Genomic DNA, 23,819 nt, shown 5'->3' on the forward strand with positions numbered 1-23,819 from the left:
ACATGCAATGTTATGCATCATAGTGATGCAACCTCCTTTCAGTTTCATACTGCATGTCAATTGATATCCTTACTGAAATGCACACCTTCTCAAGATTGCGCTTGACTGGCGTGTCAGGCACTCAATTACAGCTGTTTTATCAAGACAATGTGTTCGTTTTGTAAAATATAGTTCCGGTCTGGTGTGGCACCCCAGCTAACGCACAACGTTGCCACAACGTGGCATATTAGCAGGGACTGTCTGCGGCGCGCTGGTGTGTCCCGGGCTTTAGAGTAGAGAGACAGTTCAACTGTAAGTATGAACGGCAGAAACGGATATTGCCATCCCTTTAAGTAGAGCGTCAGGGACAGCCTCCCTGGCTTACGGCCATACTAGCCTGAATACGCCCGATCTCGTCCGATCTCGGAAGCTAAGCAGGCTCGGGCCTGGTCAGTACTTGGATGGGAGACCGCCTGGGAATACCAGGTGCTGTAAGCTTTTGCATCTTTTACACACCAGAGCGCGACAAATCACGAGTTTTAACTTTGGATACACGCAATTTCATCATTATTTCAGATTTGACTTCCCCAAATACACAGGCATACAATAGATCTTGTTCTCCAACGTAAACGGTCCCTAGTAACTAGGGTACATTCGTAAATAAATTGAGCATCATGGCTAGAAGTGACTAAATGTTGCCTAATCTTTCTCATCGAGAAATGACACAATTACAGCAACACAAAAAGGAACTCCACCGGACAAAGATCAGTGCTCACAAGGAGCCTCATTCAACACACACGGTTCCATTCCCATTCATGCAAAGCACGAAAGTGTAAAACTTGGGAACATACTTGAGAGCAAAGATCACATTCAATCTCATTCAAGGCACGGATGTGAATGCAACGGGATGAAATTACTGAAATGATGCCTGCCCTCGAACTGTGATGATGGACTACCCGACTCGCCAATAATATTGGGTTCTGGTGTATTGAAATACAGGAGCTGCTGGATTTGTGTGTTTTCTTACCCCCTCACCATAGTTTGTCAAATGTTTAAACAACTGAACTTATATTCAAGGTTTGTTTCTCTTCATATGTTTTACTGGTTTACATTTGTCTCAGCAACCTGTTGAATGATTCTTCTGCTTTCAAAACAAAATGACAACAGGATGAATGCACACACTTGAAAATACAATACATGCAATGTTATGCATCATAGTGATGCAACCTCCTTTCAGTTTCATACTGCATGTCAATTGAAATCCTTACTGAAATGCACACCTTCTCAAGATTGCGCTTGACTGGCGTGTCAGGCACTCAATTACAGCTGTTTTATCAAGACAAATGTGTTCGTTTTGTAAAATATAGTTCCGGTCTGGTGTGGCACCCCAGCTAACGCACAACGTTGCCACAACGTGGCATATTAGCAGGGACTGTCTGCGGCGCGCTGGTGTGTCCCGGGCTTTAGAGTAGAGAGACAGTTCAACTGTAAGTATGAACGGCAGAAACGGATATTGCCATCCCTTTAAATAGAGCGTCAGGGACAGCCTCCCTGGCTTACGGCCATACTAGCCTGAATACGCCCGATCTCGTCCGATCTCGGAAGCTAAGCAGGCTCGGGCCTGGTCAGTACTTGGATGGGAGACCGCCTGGGAATACCAGGTGCTGTAAGCTTTTGCATCTTTTACACAGCAGAGCGCGACAAATCACGAGTTTTAACTTTGGATACACGCAATTTCATCATTATTTCAGATTTGACTTCCCCAAATACACAGGCATACAATAGATCTTGTTCTCCAACGTAAACGGTCCCTAGTAACTAGGGTACATTCGTAAATAAATTGAGCATCATGGCTAGAAGTGACTAAATGTTGCCTAATCTTTCTCATCGAGAAATGACACAATTACAGCAACACAAAAAGGAACTCCACCGGACAAAGATCAGTGCTCACAAGGAGCCTCATTCAACACACACGGTTCCATTCCCATTCATGCAAAGCACGAAAGTGTAAAACTTGGGAACATACTTGAGAGCAAAGATCACATTCAATCTCATTCAAGGCACGGATGTGAATGCAACGGGGTGAAATTACTGAAATGATGCCTGCCCTCGAACTGTGATGATGGACTACCCGACTCGCCAATAATATTGGGTTCTGGTGTATTGAAATACAGGAGCTGCTGGATTTGTGTGTTTTCTTACCCCCTCACCATAGTTTGTCAAATGTTTAAACAACTGAACTTATATTCAAGGTTTGTTTCTCTTCATATGTTTTACTGGTTTACATTTGTCTCAGCAACCTGTTGAATGATTCTTCTGCTTTCAAAACAAAATGACAACAGGATGAATGCACACACTTGAAAATACAATACATGCAATGTTATGCATCATAGTGATGCAACCTCCTTTCAGTTTCATACTGCATGTCAATTGAAATCCTTACTGAAATGCACACCTTCTCAAGATTGCGCTTGACTGGCATGTCAGGCACTCAATTACAGCTGTATTATCAAGACAATGTGTTCGTTTTGTAAAATATAGTTCCGGTCTGGTGTGGCACCCCAGCTAACGCACAACGTTGCCACAATGTTGCCACAACGTGGCGTGTTAGCAGGGACTGTCTGCGGCGCGCTGGTGTGTCCCGGGCTTTAGAGTAGAGAGACAGTTCAACTGTAAGTATGAACGGCAGAAACGGATATTGCCTTCCCTTTAAGTAGAGCGTCAGGGACAGCATTCCTGGCTTACGGCCATACTAGCCTGAATACGCCCGATCTCGTCCGATCTCGGAAGCTAAGCAGGCTCGGGCCTGGTCAGTACTTGGATGGGAGACCGCCTGGGAATACCAGGTGCTGTAAGCTTTTGCATCTTTTACACACCAGAGCGCGACAAATCACGAGTTTTAACTTTGGATACACGCAATTTCATCATTATTTCAGATTTGACTTCCCCAAATACACAGGCATACAATAGATCTTGTTCTCCAACGTAAACGGTCCCTAGTAACTAGGGTACATTCGTAAATAAATTGAGCATCATGGCTAGAAGTGACTAAATGTTGCCTAATCTTTCTCATCGAGAAATGACACAATTACAGCAACACAAAAAGGAACTCCACCGGACAAAGTTCAGTGCTCACAAGGAGCCTCATTCAACACACACGGTTCCATTCCCATTCATGCAAAGCACGAAAGTGTAAAACTTGGGAACATACTTGAGAGCAAAGATCACATTCAATCTCATTCAAGGCACGGATGTGAATGCAACGGGATGAAATTACTGAAAAGATGCCTGCCCTCGAACTGTGATGATGGACTACCCGACTCGCCAATAATATTGGGTTCTGGTGTATTGAAATACAGGAGCTGCTGGATTTGTGTGTTTTCTTACCCCCTCACCATAGTTTGTCAAATGTTTAAACAACTGAACTTATATTCAAGGTTTGTTTCTCTTCATATGTTTTACTGGTTTACATTTGTCTCAGCAACCTGTTGAATGATTCTTCTGCTTTCAAAACAAAATGACAACAGGATGAATGCACACACTTGAAAATACAATACATGCAATGTTATGCATCATAGTGATGCAACCTCCTTTCAGTTTCATACTGCATGTCAATTGAAATCCTTACTGAAATGCACACCTTCTCAAGATTGCGCTTGACTGGCATGTCAGGCACTCAATTACAGCTGTATTATCAAGACAATGTGTTCGTTTTGTAAAATATAGTTCCGGTCTGGTGTGGCACCCCAGCTAACGCACAACGTTGCCACAATGTTGCCACAACGTGGCGTGTTAGCAGGGACTGTCTGCGGCGCGCTGGTGTGTCCCGGGCTTTAGAGTAGAGAGACAGTTCAACTGTAAGTATGAACGGCAGAAACGGATATTGCCTTCCCTTTAAGTAGAGCGTCAGGGACAGCATTTCTGGCTTACGGCCATACTAGCCTGAATACGCCCGATCTCGTCCGATCTCGGAAGCTAAGCAGGCTCGGGCCTGGTCAGTACTTGCATGGGAGACCGCCTGGGAATACCAGGTGCTGTAAGCTTTTGCATCTTTTACACACCAGAGGGCGACAAATCACGAGTTTTAACTTTGGATACACGCAATTTCATCATTATTTCAGATTTGACTTCCCCAAATACACAGGCATACAATAGATCTTGTTCTCCAACGTAAACGGTCCCTAGTAACTAGGGTACATTCGTAAATAAATTGAGCATCATGGCTAGAAGTGACTAAATGTTGCCTAATCTTTCTCATCGAGAAATGACACAATTACAGCAACACAAAAAGGAACTCCACCGGACAAAGATCAGTGCTCACAAGGAGCCTCATTCAACACACACGGTTCCATTCCAATTCATGTAAAGCACGAAAGTGTAAAACTTGGGAACATACTTGAGAGCAAAGATCACATTCAATCTCATTCAAGGCACGGATGTGAATGCAACGGGATGAAATTACTGAAATGATGCCTGCCCTCGAACTGTGATGATGGACTACCCGACTCGCCAATAATATTGGGTTCTGGTGTATTGAAATACAGGAGCTGCTGGATTTGTGTGTTTTCTTACCCCCTCACCATAGTTTGTCAAATGTTTAAACAACTGAACTTATATTCAAGGTTTGTTTCTCTTCATATGTTTTACTGGTTTACATTTGTCTCAGCAACCTGTTGAATGATTCTTCTGCTTTCAAAACAAAATGACAACAGGATGAATGCACACACTTGAAAATACAATACATGCAATGTTATGCATCATAGTGATGCAACCTCCTTTCAGTTTCATACTGCATGTCAATTGAAATCCTTACTGAAATGCACACCTTCTCAAGATTGCGCTTGACTGGCGTGTCAGGCACTCAATTACAGCTGTTTTATCAAGACAAATGTGTTCGTTTTGTAAAATATAGTTCCGGTCTGGTGTGGCACCCCAGCTAACGCACAACGTTGCCACAACGTGGCATATTAGCAGGGACTGTCTGCGGCGCGCTGGTGTGTCCCGGGCTTTAGAGTAGAGAGACAGTTCAACTGTAAGTATGAACGGCAGAAACGGATATTGCCTTCCCTTTAAGTAGAGCGTCAGGGACAGCCTCCCTGGCTTACGGCCATACTAGCCTGAATACGCCCGATCTCGTCCGATCTCGGAAGCTAAGCAGGCTCGGGCCTGGTCAGTACTTGGATGGGAGACCGCCTGGGAATACCAGGTGCTGTAAGCTTTTGCATCTTTTACACACCAGAGGGCGACAAATCACGAGTTTTAACTTTGGATACACGCAATTTCATCATTATTTCAGATTTGACTTCCCCAAATACACAGGCATACAATAGATCTTGTTCTCCAACGTAAACGGTCCCTAGTAACTAGGGTACATTCGTAAATAAATTGAGCATCATGGCAAGAAGTGACTAAATGTTGCCTAATCTTTCTCATCGAGAAATGACACAATTACAGCAACACAAGAAGGAACTCCACCGGACAAAGTTCAGTGCTCACAAGGAGCCTCATTCAACACACACGGTTCCATTCCCATTCATGCAAAGCACGAAAGTGTAAAACTTGGGAACATACTTGAGAGCAAAGATCACATTCAATCTCATTCAAGGCACGGATGTGAATGCAACGGGATGAAATTACTGAAATGATGCCTGCCCTCGAACTGTGATGATGGACTACCCGACTCGCCAATAATATTGGGTTCTGGTGTATTGAAATACAGGAGCTGCTGGATTTGTGTGTTTTCTTACCCCCTCACCATAGTTTGTCAAATGTTTAAACAACTGAACTTATATTCAAGGTTTGTTTCTCTTCATATGTTTTACTGGTTTACATTTGTCTCAGCAACCTGTTGAATGATTCTTCTGCTTTCAAAACAAAATGACAACAGGATGAATGCACACACTTGAAAATACAATACATGCAATGTTATGCATCATAGTGATGCAACCTCCTTTCAGTTTCATACTGCATGTCAATTGAAATCCTTACTGAAATGCACACCTTCTCAAGATTGCGCTTGACTGGCGTGTCAGGCACTCAATTACAGCTGTTTTATCAAGACAATGTGTTCGTTTTGTAATATATAGTTCCGGTCTGGTGTGGCACCCCAGCTAACGCACAACGTTGCCACAATGTTGCCACAACGTGGCGTGTTAGCAGGGACTGTCTGCGGCGCGCTGGTGTGTCCCGGGCTTTAGAGTAGAGAGACAGTTCAACTGTAAGTATGAACGGCAGAAACGGATATTGCCTTCCCTTTAAGTAGAGCGTCAGGGACAGCCTCCCTGGCTTACGGCCATACTAGCCTGAATACGCCCGATCTCGTCCGATCTCGGAAGCTAAGCAGGCTCGGGCCTGGTCAGTACTTGGATGGGAGACCGCCTGGGAATACCAGGTGCTGTAAGCTTTTGCATCTTTTACACACCAGAGCGCGACAAATCACGAGTTTTAACTTTGGATACACGCAATTTCATCATTATTTCAGATTTGACTTCCCCAAATACACAGGCATACAATAGATCTTGTTCTCCAACGTAAACGGTCCCTAGTAACTAGGGTACATTCGTAAATAAATTGAGCATCATGGCTAGAAGTGACTAAATGTTGCCTAATCTTTCTCATCGAGAAATGACACAATTACAGCAACACAAAAAGGAACTCCACCGGACAAAGTTCAGTGCTCACAAGGAGCCTCATTCAACACACACGGTTCCATTCCCATTCATGTAAAGCACGAAAGTGTAAAACTTGGGAACATACTTGAGAGCAAAGATCACATTCAATCTCATTCAAGGCACGGATGTGAATGCAACGGGATGAAATTACTGAAATGATGCCTGCCCTCGAACTGTGATGATGGACTACCCGACTCGCCAATAATATTGGGTTCTGGTGTATTGAAATACAGGAGCTGCTGGATTTGTGTGTTTTCTTACCCCCTCACCATAGTTTGTCAAATGTTTAAACAACTGAACTTATATTCAAGGTTTGTTTCTCTTCATATGTTTTACTGGTTTACATTTGTCTCAGCAACCTGTTGAATGATTCTTCTGCTTTCAAAACAAAATGACAACAGGATGAATGCACACACTTGAAAATACAATACATGCAATGTTATGCATCATAGTGATGCAACCTCCTTTCAGTTTCATACTGCATGTCAATTGAAATCCTTACTGAAATGCACACCTTCTCAAGATTGCGCTTGACTGGCGTGTCAGGCACTCAATTACAGCTGTTTTATCAAGACAAATGTGTTCGTTTTGTAAAATATAGTTCCGGTCTGGTGTGGCACCCCAGCTAACGCACAACGTTGCCACAACGTGGCATATTAGCAGGGACTGTCTGCGGCGCGCTGGTGTGTCCCGGGCTTTAGAGTAGAGAGACAGTTCAACTGTAAGTATGAACGGCAGAAACGGATATTGCCTTCCCTTTAAGTAGAGCGTCAGGGACAGCCTCCCTGGCTTACGGCCATACTAGCCTGAATACGCCCGATCTCGTCCGATCTCGGAAGCTAAGCAGGCTCGGGCCTGGTCAGTACTTGCATGGGAGACCGCCTGGGAATACCAGGTGCTGTAAGCTTTTGCATCTTTTACACACCAGAGGGCGACAAATCACGAGTTTTAACTTTGGATACACGCAATTTCATCATTATTTCAGATTTGACTTCCCCAAATACACAGGCATACAATAGATCTTGTTCTCCAACGTAAACGGTCCCTAGTAACTAGGGTACATTCGTAAATAAATTGAGCATCATGGCTAGAAGTGACTAAATGTTGCCTAATCTTTCTCATCGAGAAATGACACAATTACAGCAACACAAAAAGGAACTCCACCGGACAAAGTTCAGTGCTCACAAGGAGCTTCATTCAACACACACGGTTCCATTCCCATTCATGCAAAGCACGAAAGTGTAAAACTTGGGAACATACTTGAGAGCAAAGATCACATTCAATCTCATTCAAGGCACGGATGTGAATGCAACGGGATGAAATTACTGAAATGATGCCTGCCCTCGAACTGTGATGATGGACTACCCGACTCGCCAATAATATTGGGTTCTGGTGTATTGAAATACAGGAGCTGCTGGATTTGTGTGTTTTCTTACCCCCTCACCATAGTTTGTCAAATGTTTAAACAACTGAACTTATATTCAAGGTTTGTTTCTCTTCATATGTTTTACTGGTTTACATTTGTCTCAGCAACCTGTTGAATGATTCTTCTGCTTTCAAAACAAAATGACAACAGGATGAATGCACACACTTGAAAATACAATACATGCAATGTTATGCATCATAGTGATGCAACCTCCTTTCAGTTTCATACTGCATGTCAATTGAAATCCTTACTGAAATGCACACCTTCTCAAGATTGCGCTTGACTGGCGTGTCAGGCACTCAATTACAGCTGTTTTATCAAGAGAATGTGTTCGTTTTGTAATATATATTTCCGGTCTGGTGTGGCACCCCAGCTAACGCACAACGTTGCCACAATGTTGCCACAACGTGGCGTGTTAGCAGGGACTGTCTGCGGCGCGCTGGTGTGTCCCGGGCTTTAGAGTAGAGAGACAGTTCAACTGTAAGTATGAACGGCAGAAACGGATATTGCCTTCCCTTTAAGTAGAGCGTCAGGGACAGCCTCCCTGGCTTACGGCCATACTAGCCTGAATACGCCCGATCTCGTCCGATCTCGGAAGCTAAGCAGGCTCGGGCCTGGTCAGTACTTGGATGGGAGACCGCCTGGGAATACCAGGTGCTGTAAGCTTTTGCATCTTTTACACACCAGAGGGCGACAAATCACAAGTTTTAACTTTGGATACACGCAATTTCATCATTATTTCAGATTTGACTTCCCCAAATACACAGGCATACAATAGATCTTGTTCTCCAACGTAAACGGTCCCTAGTAACTAGGGTACATTCATAAATAAATTGAGCATCATGGCTAGAAGTGACTAAATGTTGCCTAATCTTTCTCATCGAGAAATGACACAATTACAGCAACACAAAAAGGAACTCCACCGGACAAAATTCAGTGCTCACAAGGAGCCTCATTCAACACACATGGTTCCATTCCCATTCATGCAAAGCACGAAAGTGTAAAACTTGGGAACATACTTGAGAGCAAAGATCACATTCAATCTCATTCAAGGCACGGATGTGAATGCAACGGGATGAAATTACTGAAATGATGCCTGCCCTCGAACTGTGATGATGGACTACCCGACTCGCCAATAATATTGGGTTCTGGTGTATTGAAATACAGGAGCTGCTGGATTTGTGTGTTTTCTTACCCCCTCACCATAGTTTGTCAAATGTTTAAACAACTGAACTTATATTCAAGGTTTGTTTCTCTTCATATGTTTTACTGGTTTACATTTGTCTCAGCAACCTGTTGAATGATTCTTCTGCTTTCAAAACAAAATGACAACAAGATGAATGCACACACTTGAAAATACAATACATGCAATGTTATGCATCATAGTGATGCAACCTCCTTTCAGTTTCATACTGCATGTCAATTGAAATCCTTACTGAAATGCACACCTTCTCAAGATTGCGCTTGACTGGCGTGTCAGGCACTCAATTACAGCTGTTTTATCAAGACAAATGTGTTCGTTTTGTAAAATATAGTTCCGGTCTGGTGTGGCACCCCAGCTAACGCACAACGTTGCCACAACGTGGCATATTAGCAGGGACTGTCTGCGGCGCGCTGGTGTGTCCCGGGCTTTAGAGTAGAGAGACAGTTCAACTGTAAGTATGAACGGCAGAAACGGATATTGCCATCCCTTTAAGTAGAGCGTCAGGGACAGCCTCCCTGGCTTACGGCCATACTAGCCTGAATACGCCCGATCTCGTCCGATCTCGGAAGCTAAGCAGGCTCGGGCCTGGTCAGTACTTGGATGGGAGACCGCCTGGGAATACCAGGTGCTGTAAGCTTTTGCATCTTTTACACACCAGAGCGCGACAAATCACGAGTTTTAACTTTGGATACACGCAATTTCATCATTATTTCAGATTTGACTTCCCCAAATACACAGGCATACAATAGATCTTGTTCTCCAACGTAAACGGTCCCTAGTAACTAGGGTACATTCGTAAATAAATTGAGCATCATGGCTAGAAGTGACTAAATGTTGCCTAATCTTTCTCATCGAGAAATGACACAATTACAGCAACACAAAAAGGAACTCCACCGGACAAAGATCAGTGCTCACAAGGAGCCTCATTCAACACACACGGTTCCATTCCCATTCATGCAAAGCACGAAAGTGTAAAACTTGGGAACATACTTGAGAGCAAAGATCACATTCAATCTCATTCAAGGCACGGATGTGAATGCAACGGGATGAAATTACTGAAAAGATGCCTGCCCTCGAACTGTGATGATGGACTACCCGACTCGCCAATAATATTGGGTTCTGGTGTATTGAAATACAGGAGCTGCTGGATTTGTGTGTTTTCTTACCCCCTCACCATAGTTTGTCAAATGTTTAAACAACTGAACTTATATTCAAGGTTTGTTTCTCTTCATATGTTTTACTGGTTTACATTTGTCTCAGCAACCTGTTGAATGATTCTTCTGCTTTCAAAACAAAATGACAACAGGATGAATGCACACACTTGAAAATACAATACATGCAATGTTATGCATCATAGTGATGCAACCTCCTTTCAGTTTCATACTGCATGTCAATTGAAATCCTTACTGAAATGCACACCTTCTCAAGATTGCGCTTGACTGGCATGTCAGGCACTCAATTACAGCTGTATTATCAAGACAATGTGTTCGTTTTGTAAAATATAGTTCCGGTCTGGTGTGGCACCCCAGCTAACGCACAACGTTGCCACAATGTTGCCACAACGTTTCGTGTTAGCAGGGACTGTCTGCGGCGCGCTGGTGTGTCCCGGACTTTAGAGTAGAGAGACAGTTAATTTGCAAGTATGAGCGGCAGAAACGGATATTGCCTTCCCTTTAAGTAGAGCGTCAGGGACAGCCTCCCTGGCTTACGGCCATACTAGCCTGAATACGCCCGATCTCGTCCGATCTCGGAAGCCAAGCAGGCTCGGGCCTGGTCAGTACTTGGATGGGAGATCGCCTGGGAATACCAGGTGCTGTAAGCTTTTGCATCTTTTACACACCAGAGGGCGACAAATCACGAGTTTTAACTTTGGATACACGCAATTTCATCATTATTTCAGATTTGACTTCCCCAAATACACAGGCATACAATAGATCTTGTTCTCCAACGTAAACGGTCCCTAGTAACTAGGGTACATTCGTAAATAAATTGAGCATCATGGCTAGAAGTGACTAAATGTTGCCTAATCTTTCTCATCGAGAAATGACACAATTACAGCAACACAAAAAGGAACTCCACCGGACAAAGATCAGTGCTCACAAGGAGCCTCATTCAACACACACGGTTCCATTCCCATTCATGCAAAGCACGAAAGTGTAAAACTTGGGAACATACTTGAGAGCAAAGATCACATTCAATCTCATTCAAGGCACGGATGTGAATGCAACGGGATGAAATTACTGAAAAGATGCCTGCCCTCGAACTGTGATGATGGACTACCCGACTCGCCAATAATATTGGGTTCTGGTGTATTGAAATACAGGAGCTGCTGGATTTGTGTGTTTTCTTACCCCCTCACCATAGTTTGTCAAATGTTTAAACAACTGAACTTATATTCAAGGTTTGTTTCTCTTCATATGTTTTACTGGTTTACATTTGTCTCAGCAACCTGTTGAATGATTCTTCTGCTTTCAAAACAAAATGACAACAGGATGAATGCACACACTTGAAAATACAATACATGCAATGTTATGCATCATAGTGATGCAACCTCCTTTCAGTTTCATACTGCATGTCAATTGAAATCCTTACTGAAATGCACACCTTCTCAAGATTGCGCTTGACTGGCATGTCAGGCACTCAGTTACAGCTGTATTATCAAGACAATGTGTTCGTTTTGTAAAATATAGTTCCGGTCTGGTGTGGCACCCCAGCTAACGCACAACGTTGCCACAATGTTGCCACAACGTGGCGTGTTAGCAGGGACTGTCTGCGGCGCGCTGGTGTGTCCCGGGCTTTAGAGTAGAGAGACAGTTCAACTGTAAGTATGAACGGCAGAAACGGATATTGCCTTCCCTTTAAGTAGAGCGTCAGGGACAGCATTCCTGGCTTATGGCCATACTAGTCTGAATACGCCCGATCTCGTCCGATCTCGGAAGCTAAGCAGGCTCGGGCCTGGTCAGTACTTGCATGGGAGACCGCCTGGGAATACCAGGTGCTGTAAGCTTTTGCATCTTTTACACACCAGAGGGCGACAAATCACGAGTTTTAACTTTGGATACACGCAATTTCATCATTATTTCAGATTTGACTTCCCCAAATACACAGGCATACAATAGATCTTGTTCTCCAACGTAAACGGTCCCTAGTAACTAGGGTACATTCGTAAATAAATTGAGCATCATGGCTAGAAGTGACTAAATGTTGCCTAATCTTTCTCATCGAGAAATGACACAATTACAGCAACACAAAAAGGAACTCCACCGGACAAAGTTCAGTGCTCACAAGGAGCCTCATTCAACACACACGGTTCCATTCCCATTCATGCAAAGCACGAAAGTGTAAAACTTGGGAACATACTTGAGAGCAAAGATCACATTCAATCTCATTCAAGGCACGGATGTGAATGCAACGGGATGAAATTACTGAAATGATGCCTGCCCTCGAACTGTGATGATGGACTACCCGACTCGCCAATAATATTGGGTTCTGGTGTATTGAAATACAGGAGCTGCTGGATTTGTGTGTTTTCTTACCCCCTCACCATAGTTTGTCAAATGTTTAAACAACTGAACTTATATTCAAGGTTTGTTTCTCTTCATATGTTTTACTGGTTTACATTTGTCTCAGCAACCTGTTGAATGATTCTTCTGCTTTCAAAACAAAATGACAACAGGATGAATGCACACACTTGAAAATACAATACATGCAATGTTATGCATCATAGTGATGCAACCTCCTTTCAGTTTCATACTGCATGTCAATTGAAATCCTTACTGAAATGCACACCTTCTCAAGATTGCGCTTGACTGGCGTGTCAGGCACTCAATTACAGCTGTATTATCAAGACAATGTGTTCGTTTTGTAATATATAGTTCCGGTCTGGTGTGGCACCCCAGCTAACGCACAACGTTGCCACAATGTTGCCACAACGTGGCGTGTTAGCAGGGACTGTCTGCGGCGCGCTGGTGTGTCCCGGGCTTTAGAGTAGAGAGACAGTTCAACTGTAAGTATGAACGGCGGAAATGAATATTGCCTTCCCTTTAAGTAGAGCGTCAGGGACAGCCTCCATGGCTTACGGCCATACTAGCCTGAATACGCCCGATCTCGTCCGATCTCGGAAACTAAGCAGGCTCGGGCCTGGTCAGTACTTGCATGGGAGACCGCCTGGGAATACCAGGTGCTGTAAGCTTTTGCATCTTTTACACACCAGAGGGCGACAAATCACTAGTTTTAACTTTGGATACACGCAATTTCATCATTATTTCAGATTTGACTTCCCCAAATACACAGGCATACAATAGATCTTGTTCTCCAACGTAAACGGTCCCTAGTAACTAGGGTACATTCGTAAATAAATTGAGCATCATGGCTAGAAGTGACTAAATGTTGCCTAATCTTTCTCATCGAGAAATGACACAATTACAGCAACACAAAAAGGAACTCCACCGGACAAAGTTCAGTGCTCACAAGGAGCCTCATTCAACACACACGGTTCCATTCCCATTCATGCAAAGCACGAAAGTGTAAAACTTGGGAACATACTTGAGAGCAAAGATCACATTCAATCTCATTCAAGGCACGGATGAGAATGCAACGGGATGAAATTACTGAAATGATGCCTGCCCTCGAACTGTGATGATGGACTACCCGACTCGCCAATAATATTGGGTTCTGGTGTATTGAAATACAGGAGCTGCTGGATTTGTGTGTTTTCTTACCCCCTCACCATAGTTTGTCAAATGTTTAAACAACTGAACTTATATTCAAGGTTTGTTTCTCTTCATATGTTTTACTGGTTTACATTTGTCTCAGCAACCTGTTGAATGATTCTTCTGCTTTCAAAACAAAATGACAACAGGATGAATGCACACACTTGAAAATACAATACATGCAATGTTATGCATCATAGTGATGCAACCTCCTTTCAGTTTCATACTGCATGTCAATTGAAATCCTTACTGAAATGCACACCTTCTCAAGATTGCGCTTGACTGGCGTGTCAGGCACTCAATTACAGCTGTTTTATCAATACAATGTGTTCGTTTTGTAATATATAGTTCCGGTCTGGTGTGGCACCCCAGCTAACGCACAACGTTGCCACAATGTTGCCACAACGTTTCGTGTTAGCAGGGACTGTCTGCGGCGCGCTGGTGTGTCCCGGACTTTAGAGTAGAGAGACAGTTAATTTGCAAGTATGAGCGGCAGAAACGGATATTGCCTTCCCTTTAAGTAGAGCGTCAGGGACAGCCTCCCTGGCTTACGGCCATACTAGCCTGAATACGCCCGATCTCGTCCGATCTCGGAAGCCAAGCAGGCTCGGGCCTGGTCAGTACTTGGATGGGAGATCGCCTGGGAATACCAGGTGCTGTAAGCTTTTGCATCTTTTACACACCAGAGGGCGACAAATCACGAGTTTTAACTTTGGATACACGCAATTTCATCATTATTTCAGATTTGACTTCCCCAAATACACAGGCATACAATAGATCTTGTTCTCCAACGTAAACGGTCCCTAGTAACTAGGGTACATTCGTAAATAAATTGAGCATCATGGCTAGAAGTGACTAAATGTTGCCTAATCTTTCTCATCGAGAAATGACACAATTACAGCAACACAAAAAGGAACTCCACCGGACAAAGTTCAGTGCTCACAAGGAGCCTCATTCAACACACACGGTTCCATTCCCATTCATGCAAAGCACGAAAGTGTAAAACTTGGGAACATACTTGAGAGCAAAGATCACATTCAATCTCATTCAAGGCACGGATGTGAATGCAACGGGATGAAATTACTGAAATGATGCCTGCCCTCGAACTGTGATGATGGACTACCCGACTCGCCAATAATATTGGGTTCTGGTGTATTGAAATACAGGAGCTGCTGGATTTGTGTGTTTTCTTACCCCCTCACCATAGTTTGTCAAATGTTTAAACAACTGAACTTATATTCAAGGTTTGTTTCTCTTCATATGTTTTACTGGTTTACATTTGTCTCAGCAACCTGTTGAATGATTCTTCTGCTTTCAAAACAAAATGACAACAGGATGAATGCACACACTTGAAAATACAATACATGCAATGTTATGCATCATAGTGATGCAACCTCCTTTCAGTTTCATACTGCATGTCAATTGAAATCCTTACTGAAATGCACACCTTCTCAAGATTGCGCTTGACTGGCGTGTCAGGCACTCAATTACAGCTGTTTTATCAAGAGAATGTGTTCGTTTTGTAATATATCGTTCCGGTCTGGTGTGGCACCCCAGCTAACGCACAACGTTGCCACAATGTTGCCACAACGTGGCGTGTTAGCAGGGACTGTCTGCGGCGCGCTGGTGTGTCCCGGGCTTTAGAGTAGAGAGACAGTTCAACTGTAAGTATGAACGGCAGAAACGGATATTGCCTTCCCTTTAAGTAGAGCGTCAGGGACAGCCTCCCTGGCTTACGGCCATACTAGCCTGAATACGCCCGATCTCGTCCGATCTCGGAAGCTAAGCAGGCTCGGGCCTGGTCAGTACTTGGATGGGAGACCGCCTGGGAATACCAGGTGCTGTAAGCTTTTGCATCTTTTACACACCAGAGGGCGACAAATCACGAGTTTTAACTTTGGATACACGCAATTTCATCATTATTTCAGATTTGACTTCCCCAAATACACAGGCATACAATAGATCTTGTTCTCCAACGTAAACGGTCCCTAGTAACTAGGGTACATTCGTAAATAAATTGAGCATCATGGCTAGAAGTGACTAAATGTTGCCTAATCTTTCTCATCGAGAAATGACACAATTACAGCAACACAAAAAGGAACTCCACCGGACATAGTTCAGTGCTCACAAGGAGCTTCATTCAACACACACGGTTCCATTCCCATTCATGCAAAGCACGAAAGTGTAAAACTTGGGAACATACTTGAGAGCAAAGATCACATTCAATCTCATTCAAGGCACGGATGTGAATGCAACGGGATGAAATTACTGAAATGATGCCTGCCCTCGAACTGTGATGATGGACTACCCGACTCGCCAATAATATTGGGTTCTGGTGTATTGAAATACAGGAGCTGCTGGATTTGTGTGTTTTCTTACCCCCTCACCATAGTTTGTCAAATGTTTAAACAACTGAACTTATATTCAAGGTTTGTTTCTCTTCATATGTTTTACTGGTTTACATTTGTCTCAGCAACCTGTTGAATGATTCTTCTGCTTTCAAAACAAAATGACAACAGGATGAATGCACACACTTGAAAATACAATACATGCAATGTTATGCATCATAGTGATGCAACCTCCTTTCAGTTTCATACTGCATGTCAATTGAAATCCTTACTGAAATGCACACCTTCTCAAGATTGCGCTTGACTGGCGTGTCAGGCACTCAATTACAGCTGTTTTATCAAGACAATGTGTTCGTTTTGTAATATATAGTTCCGGTCTGGTGTGGCACCCCAGCTAACGCACAACGTTGCCACAACGTTTCGTGTTAGCAGGGACTGTCTGCGGCGCGCTGGTGTGTCCCGGACTTTAGAGTAGAGAGACAGTTCAATTGCAAGTATGAGCGGCAGAAACGGATATTGCCTTCCCTTTAAGTAGAGCGTCAGGGACAGCCTCCCTGGCTTACGGCCATACTAGCCTGAATACGCCCGATCTCGTCCGATCTCGGAAGCTAAGCAGGCTCGGGCCTGGTCAGTACTTGCATGGGAGACCGCCTGGGAATACCAGGTGCTGTAAGCTTTTGCATCTTTTACACACCAGAGGGCGACAAATCACGAGTTTTAACTTTGGATACACGCAATTTCATCATTATTTCAGATTTGACTTCCCCAAATACACAGGCATAGAATAGATCTTGTTCTCCAACGTAAACGGTCCCTAGTAACTAGTGTACATTCGTAAATAAATTGAGCATCATGGCTAGAAGTGACTAAATGTTGCCTAATCTTTCTCATCGAGAAATGACACAATTACAGCAACACAAAAAGGAACTCCACCGGACAAAGTTCAGTGCTCACAAGGAGCCTCATTCAACACACACGGTTCCATTCCCATTCATGCAAAGCACGAAAGTGTAAAACTTGGGAACATACTTGAGAGCAAAGATCACATTCAATCTCATTCAAGGCACGGATGTGAATGCAACGGGATGAAATTACTGAAATGATGCCTGCCCTCGAACTGTGATGATGGACTACCCGACTCGCCAATAATATTGGGTTCTGGTGTATTGAAATACAGGAGCTGCTGGATTTGTGTGTTTTCTTACCCCCTCACCATAGTTTGTCAAATGTTTAAACAACTGAACTTATATTCAAGGTTTGTTTCTCTTCATATGTTTTACTGGTTTACATTTGTCTCAGCAACCTGTTGAATGATTCTTCTGCTTTCAAAACAAAATGACAACAGGATGAATGCACACACTTGAAAATACAATACATGCAATGTTATGCATCATAGTGATGCAACCTCCTTTCAGTTTCATACTGCATGTCAATTGAAATCCTTACTGAAATGCACACCTTCTCAAGATTGCGCTTGACTGGCGTGTCAGGCACTCAATTACAGCTGTTTTATCAAGACAATGTGTTCGTTTTGTAATATATAGTTCCGGTCTGGTGTGGCACCCCAGCTAACGCACAACGTTGCCACAACGTTTCGTGTTAGCAGGGACTGTCTGCGGCGCGCTGGTGTGTCCCGGACTTTAGAGTAGAGAGACAGTTCAATTGCAAGTATGAGCGGCAGAAACGGATATTGCCTTCCCTTTAAGTAGAGGGTCAGGGACAGCCTCCCTGGCTTACGGCCATACTAGCCTGAATACGCCCGATCTCGTCCGATCTCGGAAGCTAAGCAGGCTCGGGCCTGGTCAGTACTTGCATGGGAGACCGCCTGGGAATACCAGGTGCTGTAAGCTTTTGCATCTTTTACACACCAGAGGGCGACAAATCACGAGTTTTAACTTTGGATACACGCAATTTCATCATTATTTCAGATTTGACTTCCCCAAATACACAGGCATAGAATAGATCTTGTTCTCCAACGTAAACGGTCCCTAGTAACTAGTGTACATTCGTAAATAAATTGAGCATCATGGCTAGAAGTGACTAAATGTTGCCTAATCTTTCTCATCGAGAAATGACACAATTACAGCAACACAAAAAGGAACTCCACCGGACAAAGTTCAGTGCTCACAAGGAGCCTCATTCAACACACACGGTTCCATTCCCATTCATGCAAAGCACGAAAGTGTAAAACTTGGGAAAATACTTGAGAGCAAAGATCACATTCAATCTCATTCAAGGCACGGATGTGAATGCAACGGGATGAAATTACTGAAATGATGCCTGCCCTCGAACTGTGATGATGGACTACCCGACTCGCCAATAATATTGGGTTCTGGTGTATTGAAATACAGGAGCTGCTGGATTTGTGTGTTTTCTTACCCCCTCACCATAGTTTGTCAAATGTTTAAACAACTGAACTTATATTCAAGGTTTGTTTCTCTTCATTTGTTTTACTGGTTTACATTTGTCTCAGCAACCTGTTGAATGATTCTTCTGCTTTCAAAACAAAATGACAACAGGATGAATGCACACACTTGAAAATACAATACATGCAATGTTATGCATCATAGTGATGCAACCTCCTTTCAGTTTCATACTGCATGTCAATTGAAATCCTTACTGAAATGCACACCTTCTCAAGATTGCGCTTGACTGGCGTGTCAGGCACTCAATTACAGCTGTTTTATCAAGAGAATGTGTTCGTTTTGTAAAATATATTTCCGGTCTGGTGTGGCACCCCAGCTAACGCACAACGTTGCCACAATGTTGCCACAACGTGGCGTGTTAGCAGGGACTGTCTGCGGCGCGCTGGTGTGTCCCGGGCTTTAGAGTAGAGAGACAGTTCAACTGTAAGTATGAACGGCAGAAACGGATATTGCCTTCCCTTTAAGTAGAGCGTCAGGGACAGCCTCCCTGGCTTACGGCCATACTAGCCTGAATACGCCCGATCTCGTCCGATCTCGTCCGATCTCGGAAGCTAAGCAGGCTCGGGCCTGGTCAGTACTTGGATGGGAGACCGCCTGGGAATACCAGGAGCTGCAAGCTTTTGCATCTTTTACACACCAGAGGGCGACAAATCACGAGTTTTAACTTTGGATACACGCAATTTCATCATTATTTCAGATTTGACTTCCCCAAATACACAGGCATACAATAGATCTTGTTCTCCAACGTAAACGGTCCCTAGTAACTAGGGTACATTCATAAATAAATTGAGCATCATGGCTAGAAGTGACTAAATGTTGCCTAATCTTTCTCATCGAGAAATGACACAATTACAGCAACACAAAAAGGAACTCCACCGGACAAAGTTCAGTGCTCACAAGGAGCCTCATTCAACACACACGGTTCCATTCCCATTCATGCAAAGCACGAAAGTGTAAAACTTGGGAACATACTTGAGAGCAAAGATCACATTCAATCTCATTCAAGGCACGGATGTGAATGCAACGGGATGAAATTACTGAAATGATGCCTGCCCTCGAACTGTGATGATGGACTACCCGACTCGCCAATAATATTGGGTTCTGGTGTATTGAAATACAGGAGCTGCTGGATTTGTGTGTTTTCTTACCCCCTCACCATAGTTTGTCAAATGTTTAAACAACTGAACTTATATTCAAGGTTTGTTTCTCTTCATATGTTTTACTGGTTTACATTTGTCTCAGCAACCTGTTGAATGATTCTTCTGCTTTCAAAACAAAATGACAACAGGATGAATGCACACACTTGAAAATACAATACATGCAATGTTATGCATCATAGTGATGCAACCTCCTTTCAGTTTCATACTGCATGTCAATTGAAATCCTTACTGAAATGCACACCTTCTCAAGATTGCGCTTGACTGGCGTGTCAGGCACTCAATTACAGCTGTTTTATCAAGACAATGTGTTCGTTTTGTAATATATAGTTCCGGTCTGGTGTGGCACCCCAGCTAACGCACAACGTTGCCACAACGTTTCGTGTTAGCAGGGACTGTCTGCGGCGCGCTGGTGTGTCCCGGACTTTAGAGTAGAGAGACAGTTCAACTGCAAGTATGAGCGGCAGAAACGGATATTGCCTTCCCTTTAAGTAGAGCGTCAGGGACAGCCTCTCTGGCTTACGGCCATACTAGCCTGAATACGCCCGATCTCGTCCGATCTCGGAAGCTAAGCAGGCTCGGGCCTGGTCAGTACTTGGATGGGAGACCGCCTGGGAATACCAGGTGCTGTAAGCTTTTGCATCTTTTACACACCAGAGGGCGACAAATCACGAGTTTTAACTTTGGATACACGCAATTTCATCATTATTTCAGATTTGACTTCCCCAAATACACAGGCATACAATAGATCTTGTTCTCCAACGTAAACGGTCCGTAGTAACTAGGGTACATTCGTAAATAAATTGAGCATCATGGCTAGAAGTGACTAAATGTTGCCTAATCTTTCTCATCGAGAAATGACACAATTACAGCAACACAAAAAGGAACTCCACCGGACAAAGTTCAGTGCTCACAAGGAGCCTCATTCAACACACACGGTTCCATTCCCATTCATGCAAAGCACGAAAGTGTAAAACTTGGGAACATACTTGAGAGCAAAGATCACATTCAATCTCATTCAAGGCACGGATGTGAATGCAACGGGATGAAATTACTGAAATGATGCCTGCCCTCGAACTGTGATGATGGACTACCCGACTCGCCAATAATATTGGGTTCTGGTGTATTGAAATACAGGAGCTGCTGGATTTGTGTGTTTTCTTACCCCCTCACCATAGTTTGTCAAATGTTTAAACAACTGAACTTATATTCAAGGTTTGTTTCTCTTCATATGTTTTACTGGTTTACATTTGTCTCAGCAACCTGTTGAATGATTCTTCTGCTTTCAAAACAAAATGACAACAGGATGAATGCACACACTTGAAAATACAATACATGCAATGTTATGCATCATAGTGATGCAACCTCCTTTCAGTTTCATACTGCATGTCAATTGAAATCCTTACTGAAATGCACACCTTCTCAAGATTGCGCTTGACTGGCGTGTCAGGCACTCAATTACAGCTGTATTATCAAGACAATGTGTTCGTTTTGTAAAATATAGTTCCGGTCTGGTGTGGCACCCCAGCTAACGCACAACGTTGCCACAACGTTTCGTGTTAGCAGGGACTGTCTGCGGCGCGCTGGTGTGTCCCGGACTTTAGAGTAGAGAGACAGTTCAACTGCAAGTATGAGCGGCAGAAACGGATATTGCCTTCCCTTTAAGTAGAGCGTCAGGGACAGCCTCCCTGGCTTACGGCCATACTAGCCTGAAAACGCCCGATCTCGTCCGATCTCGGAAGCTAAGCAGGCTCGGGCCTGGTCAGTACTTGGATGGGAGACTGCCTGGGAATACCAGGTGCTGTAAGCTTTTGCATCTTTTACACACCAGAGGGCGACAAATCACGAGTTTTAACTTTGGATACACGCAATTTCATCATTATTTCAGATTTGACTTCCCCAAATACACAGGCATACAATAGATCTTGTTCTCCAACGTAAACGGTCCCTAGTAACTAGGGTACATTCGTAAATAAATTGAGCATCATGGCTAGAAGTGACTAAATGTTGCCTAATCTTTCTCATCGAGAAATGACACAATTACAGCAACACAAAAAGGAACTCCACCGGACAAAGTTCAGTGCTCACAAGGAGCCTCATTCAACACACACGGTTCCATTCCCATTCATGCAAAGCACGAAAGTGTAAAACTTGGGAACATACTTGAGAGCAAAGATCACATTCAATCTCATTCAAGGCACGGATGTGAATGCAACGGGATGAAATTACTGAAATGATGCCTGCCCTCGAACTGTGAAGATGGACTACCCGACTCGCCAATAATATTGGGTTCTGGTGTATTGAAATACAGGAGCTGCTGGATTTGTGTGTTTTCTTACCCCCTCACCATAGTTTGTCAAATGTTTAAACAACTGAACTTATATTCAAGGTTTGTTTCTCTTCATATGTTTTACTGGTTTACATTTGTCTCAGCAACCTGTTGAATGATTCTTCTGCTTTCAAAACAAAATGACAACAGGATGAATGCACACACTTGAAAATACAATACATGCAATGTTATGCATCATAGTGATGCAACCTCCTTTCAGTTTCATACTGCATGTCAATTGAAATCCTTACTGAAATGCACACCTTCTCAAGATTTCGCTTGACTGGCGTGTCAGGCACTCAATTACAGCTGTTTTATCAAGACAATGTGTTCGTTTTGTAATATATAGTTCCGGTCTGGTGTGGCACCCCAGCTAACGCACAACGTTGCCACAACGTTTCGTGTTAGCAGGGACTGTCTGCGGCGTGCTGGTGTGTCCCGGACTTTAGAGTAGAGAGACAGTTCAACTGCAAGTATGAGCGGCAGAAACGGATATTGCCTTCCCTTTAAGTAGAGCGTCAGGGACAGCCTCCCTGGCTTACGGCCATACTAGCCTGAATACGCCCGATCTCGTCTGATCTCGGAAGCTAAGCAGGCTCGGGCCTGGTCAGTAATTGGATGGGAGACCACCTGGGAATACCAGGTGCTGTAAGCTTTTGCATCTTTTACACACCAGAGGGCGACAAATCACGAGTTTTAACTTTGGATACACGCAATTTCATCATTATTTCAGATTTGACTTCCCCAAATACACAGGCATACAATAGATCTTGTTCTCCAACGTAAACGGTCCCTAGTAACTAGGGTACATTCGTAAATAAATTGAGCATCATGGCTAGAAGTGACTAAATGTTGCCTAATCTTTCTCATCGAGAAATGACACAATTACAGCAACACAAAAAGGAACTCCACCGGACAAAGTTCAGTGCTCACAAGGAGCCTCATTCAACACACACGGTTCCATTCCCATTCATGCAAAGCACGAAAGTGTAAAACTTGGGAACATACTTGAGAGCAAAGATCACATTCAATCTCATTCAAGGCACGGATGTGAATGCAACGGGATGAAATTACTGAAATGATGCCTGCCCTCGAACTGTGATGATGGACTACCCGACTCGCCAATAATATTGGGTTCTGGTGTATTGAAATACAGGAGCTGCTGGATTTGTGTGTTTTCTTACCCCCTCACCATAGTTTGTCAAATGTTTAAACAACTGAACTTATATTCAAGGTTTGTTTCTCTTCATATGTTTTACTGGTTTACATTTGTCTCAGCAACCTGTTGAATGATTCTTCTGCTTTCAAAACAAAATGACAACAGGATGAATGCACACACTTGAAAATATAATACATGCAATGTTATGCATCATAGTGATGCAACCTCCTTTCAGTTTCATACTGCATGTCAATTGAAATCCTTACTGAAATGCACACCTTCTCAAGATTGCGCTTGACTGGCGTGTCAGGCACTCAATTACAGCTGTTTTATCAAGACAATGTGTTCGTTTTGTAAAATATAGTTCCGGTCTGGTGTGGCACCCCAGCTAACGCACAACGTTGCCAC

At 43.5% G+C, this 23,819-nt stretch overlaps 19 non-coding genes and 1 pseudogene across 19 annotated transcripts; all 20 read left to right on the forward strand.

Moving 5' to 3' along the window:
* The first annotated feature begins 358 nt into the window (after positions 1-358).
* Positions 359-477, forward strand: LOC136743459 (5S ribosomal RNA). Its single transcript, XR_010815520.1, has one exon. It is a non-coding gene; the product is annotated as a 5S ribosomal RNA (ribosomal RNA).
* A 1,056-nt stretch (positions 478-1,533) lies between these two features.
* On the forward strand, positions 1,534-1,652 carry LOC136743460 (5S ribosomal RNA). Its single transcript, XR_010815521.1, has one exon. It is a non-coding gene; the product is annotated as a 5S ribosomal RNA (ribosomal RNA).
* Positions 1,653-2,718: 1,066 nt separating this feature from the next.
* Positions 2,719-2,837, forward strand: LOC136743461 (5S ribosomal RNA). Its single transcript, XR_010815522.1, has one exon. It is a non-coding gene; the product is annotated as a 5S ribosomal RNA (ribosomal RNA).
* A 1,066-nt stretch (positions 2,838-3,903) lies between these two features.
* On the forward strand, positions 3,904-4,022 carry LOC136743550 (5S ribosomal RNA). The gene has a single exon (XR_010815608.1). It is a non-coding gene; the product is annotated as a 5S ribosomal RNA (ribosomal RNA).
* Positions 4,023-5,078: 1,056 nt separating this feature from the next.
* On the forward strand, positions 5,079-5,197 carry LOC136743463 (5S ribosomal RNA). Its single transcript, XR_010815524.1, has one exon. It is a non-coding gene; the product is annotated as a 5S ribosomal RNA (ribosomal RNA).
* Positions 5,198-6,263: 1,066 nt separating this feature from the next.
* LOC136743464 (5S ribosomal RNA) lies at positions 6,264-6,382 on the forward strand. The gene has a single exon (XR_010815525.1). It is a non-coding gene; the product is annotated as a 5S ribosomal RNA (ribosomal RNA).
* Positions 6,383-7,438: 1,056 nt separating this feature from the next.
* On the forward strand, positions 7,439-7,557 carry LOC136743551 (5S ribosomal RNA). Its single transcript, XR_010815609.1, has one exon. It is a non-coding gene; the product is annotated as a 5S ribosomal RNA (ribosomal RNA).
* Positions 7,558-8,623: 1,066 nt separating this feature from the next.
* Positions 8,624-8,742, forward strand: LOC136743465 (5S ribosomal RNA). The gene has a single exon (XR_010815526.1). It is a non-coding gene; the product is annotated as a 5S ribosomal RNA (ribosomal RNA).
* A 1,056-nt stretch (positions 8,743-9,798) lies between these two features.
* Positions 9,799-9,917, forward strand: LOC136743466 (5S ribosomal RNA). The gene has a single exon (XR_010815527.1). It is a non-coding gene; the product is annotated as a 5S ribosomal RNA (ribosomal RNA).
* Positions 9,918-10,983: 1,066 nt separating this feature from the next.
* On the forward strand, positions 10,984-11,102 carry LOC136743623 (5S ribosomal RNA). The gene has a single exon (XR_010815678.1). It is a non-coding gene; the product is annotated as a 5S ribosomal RNA (ribosomal RNA).
* A 1,066-nt stretch (positions 11,103-12,168) lies between these two features.
* On the forward strand, positions 12,169-12,287 carry LOC136743653 (5S ribosomal RNA). Its single transcript, XR_010815707.1, has one exon. It is a non-coding gene; the product is annotated as a 5S ribosomal RNA (ribosomal RNA).
* A 1,066-nt stretch (positions 12,288-13,353) lies between these two features.
* LOC136743663 (5S ribosomal RNA) lies at positions 13,354-13,472 on the forward strand. The gene has a single exon (XR_010815717.1). It is a non-coding gene; the product is annotated as a 5S ribosomal RNA (ribosomal RNA).
* A 1,066-nt stretch (positions 13,473-14,538) lies between these two features.
* LOC136743625 (5S ribosomal RNA) lies at positions 14,539-14,657 on the forward strand. Its single transcript, XR_010815680.1, has one exon. It is a non-coding gene; the product is annotated as a 5S ribosomal RNA (ribosomal RNA).
* Positions 14,658-15,723: 1,066 nt separating this feature from the next.
* LOC136743467 (5S ribosomal RNA) lies at positions 15,724-15,842 on the forward strand. Its single transcript, XR_010815528.1, has one exon. It is a non-coding gene; the product is annotated as a 5S ribosomal RNA (ribosomal RNA).
* Positions 15,843-16,897: 1,055 nt separating this feature from the next.
* On the forward strand, positions 16,898-17,016 carry LOC136743552 (5S ribosomal RNA). The gene has a single exon (XR_010815610.1). It is a non-coding gene; the product is annotated as a 5S ribosomal RNA (ribosomal RNA).
* Positions 17,017-18,071: 1,055 nt separating this feature from the next.
* LOC136743553 (5S ribosomal RNA) lies at positions 18,072-18,190 on the forward strand. The gene has a single exon (XR_010815611.1). It is a non-coding gene; the product is annotated as a 5S ribosomal RNA (ribosomal RNA).
* A 1,066-nt stretch (positions 18,191-19,256) lies between these two features.
* Positions 19,257-19,385, forward strand: LOC136743727 (uncharacterized; annotated as a pseudogene).
* A 1,055-nt stretch (positions 19,386-20,440) lies between these two features.
* Positions 20,441-20,559, forward strand: LOC136743468 (5S ribosomal RNA). Its single transcript, XR_010815529.1, has one exon. It is a non-coding gene; the product is annotated as a 5S ribosomal RNA (ribosomal RNA).
* A 1,055-nt stretch (positions 20,560-21,614) lies between these two features.
* LOC136743518 (5S ribosomal RNA) lies at positions 21,615-21,733 on the forward strand. The gene has a single exon (XR_010815577.1). It is a non-coding gene; the product is annotated as a 5S ribosomal RNA (ribosomal RNA).
* A 1,055-nt stretch (positions 21,734-22,788) lies between these two features.
* LOC136743622 (5S ribosomal RNA) lies at positions 22,789-22,907 on the forward strand. Its single transcript, XR_010815677.1, has one exon. It is a non-coding gene; the product is annotated as a 5S ribosomal RNA (ribosomal RNA).
* The last annotated feature ends 912 nt before the right edge of the window (positions 22,908-23,819 follow it).

The sequence above is a fragment of the Amia ocellicauda genome, unplaced genomic scaffold, assembly GCF_036373705.1.
Source record: "Amia ocellicauda isolate fAmiCal2 unplaced genomic scaffold, fAmiCal2.hap1 HAP1_SCAFFOLD_80, whole genome shotgun sequence".
Lineage (NCBI taxonomy): Eukaryota > Metazoa > Chordata > Actinopteri > Amiiformes > Amiidae > Amia > Amia ocellicauda.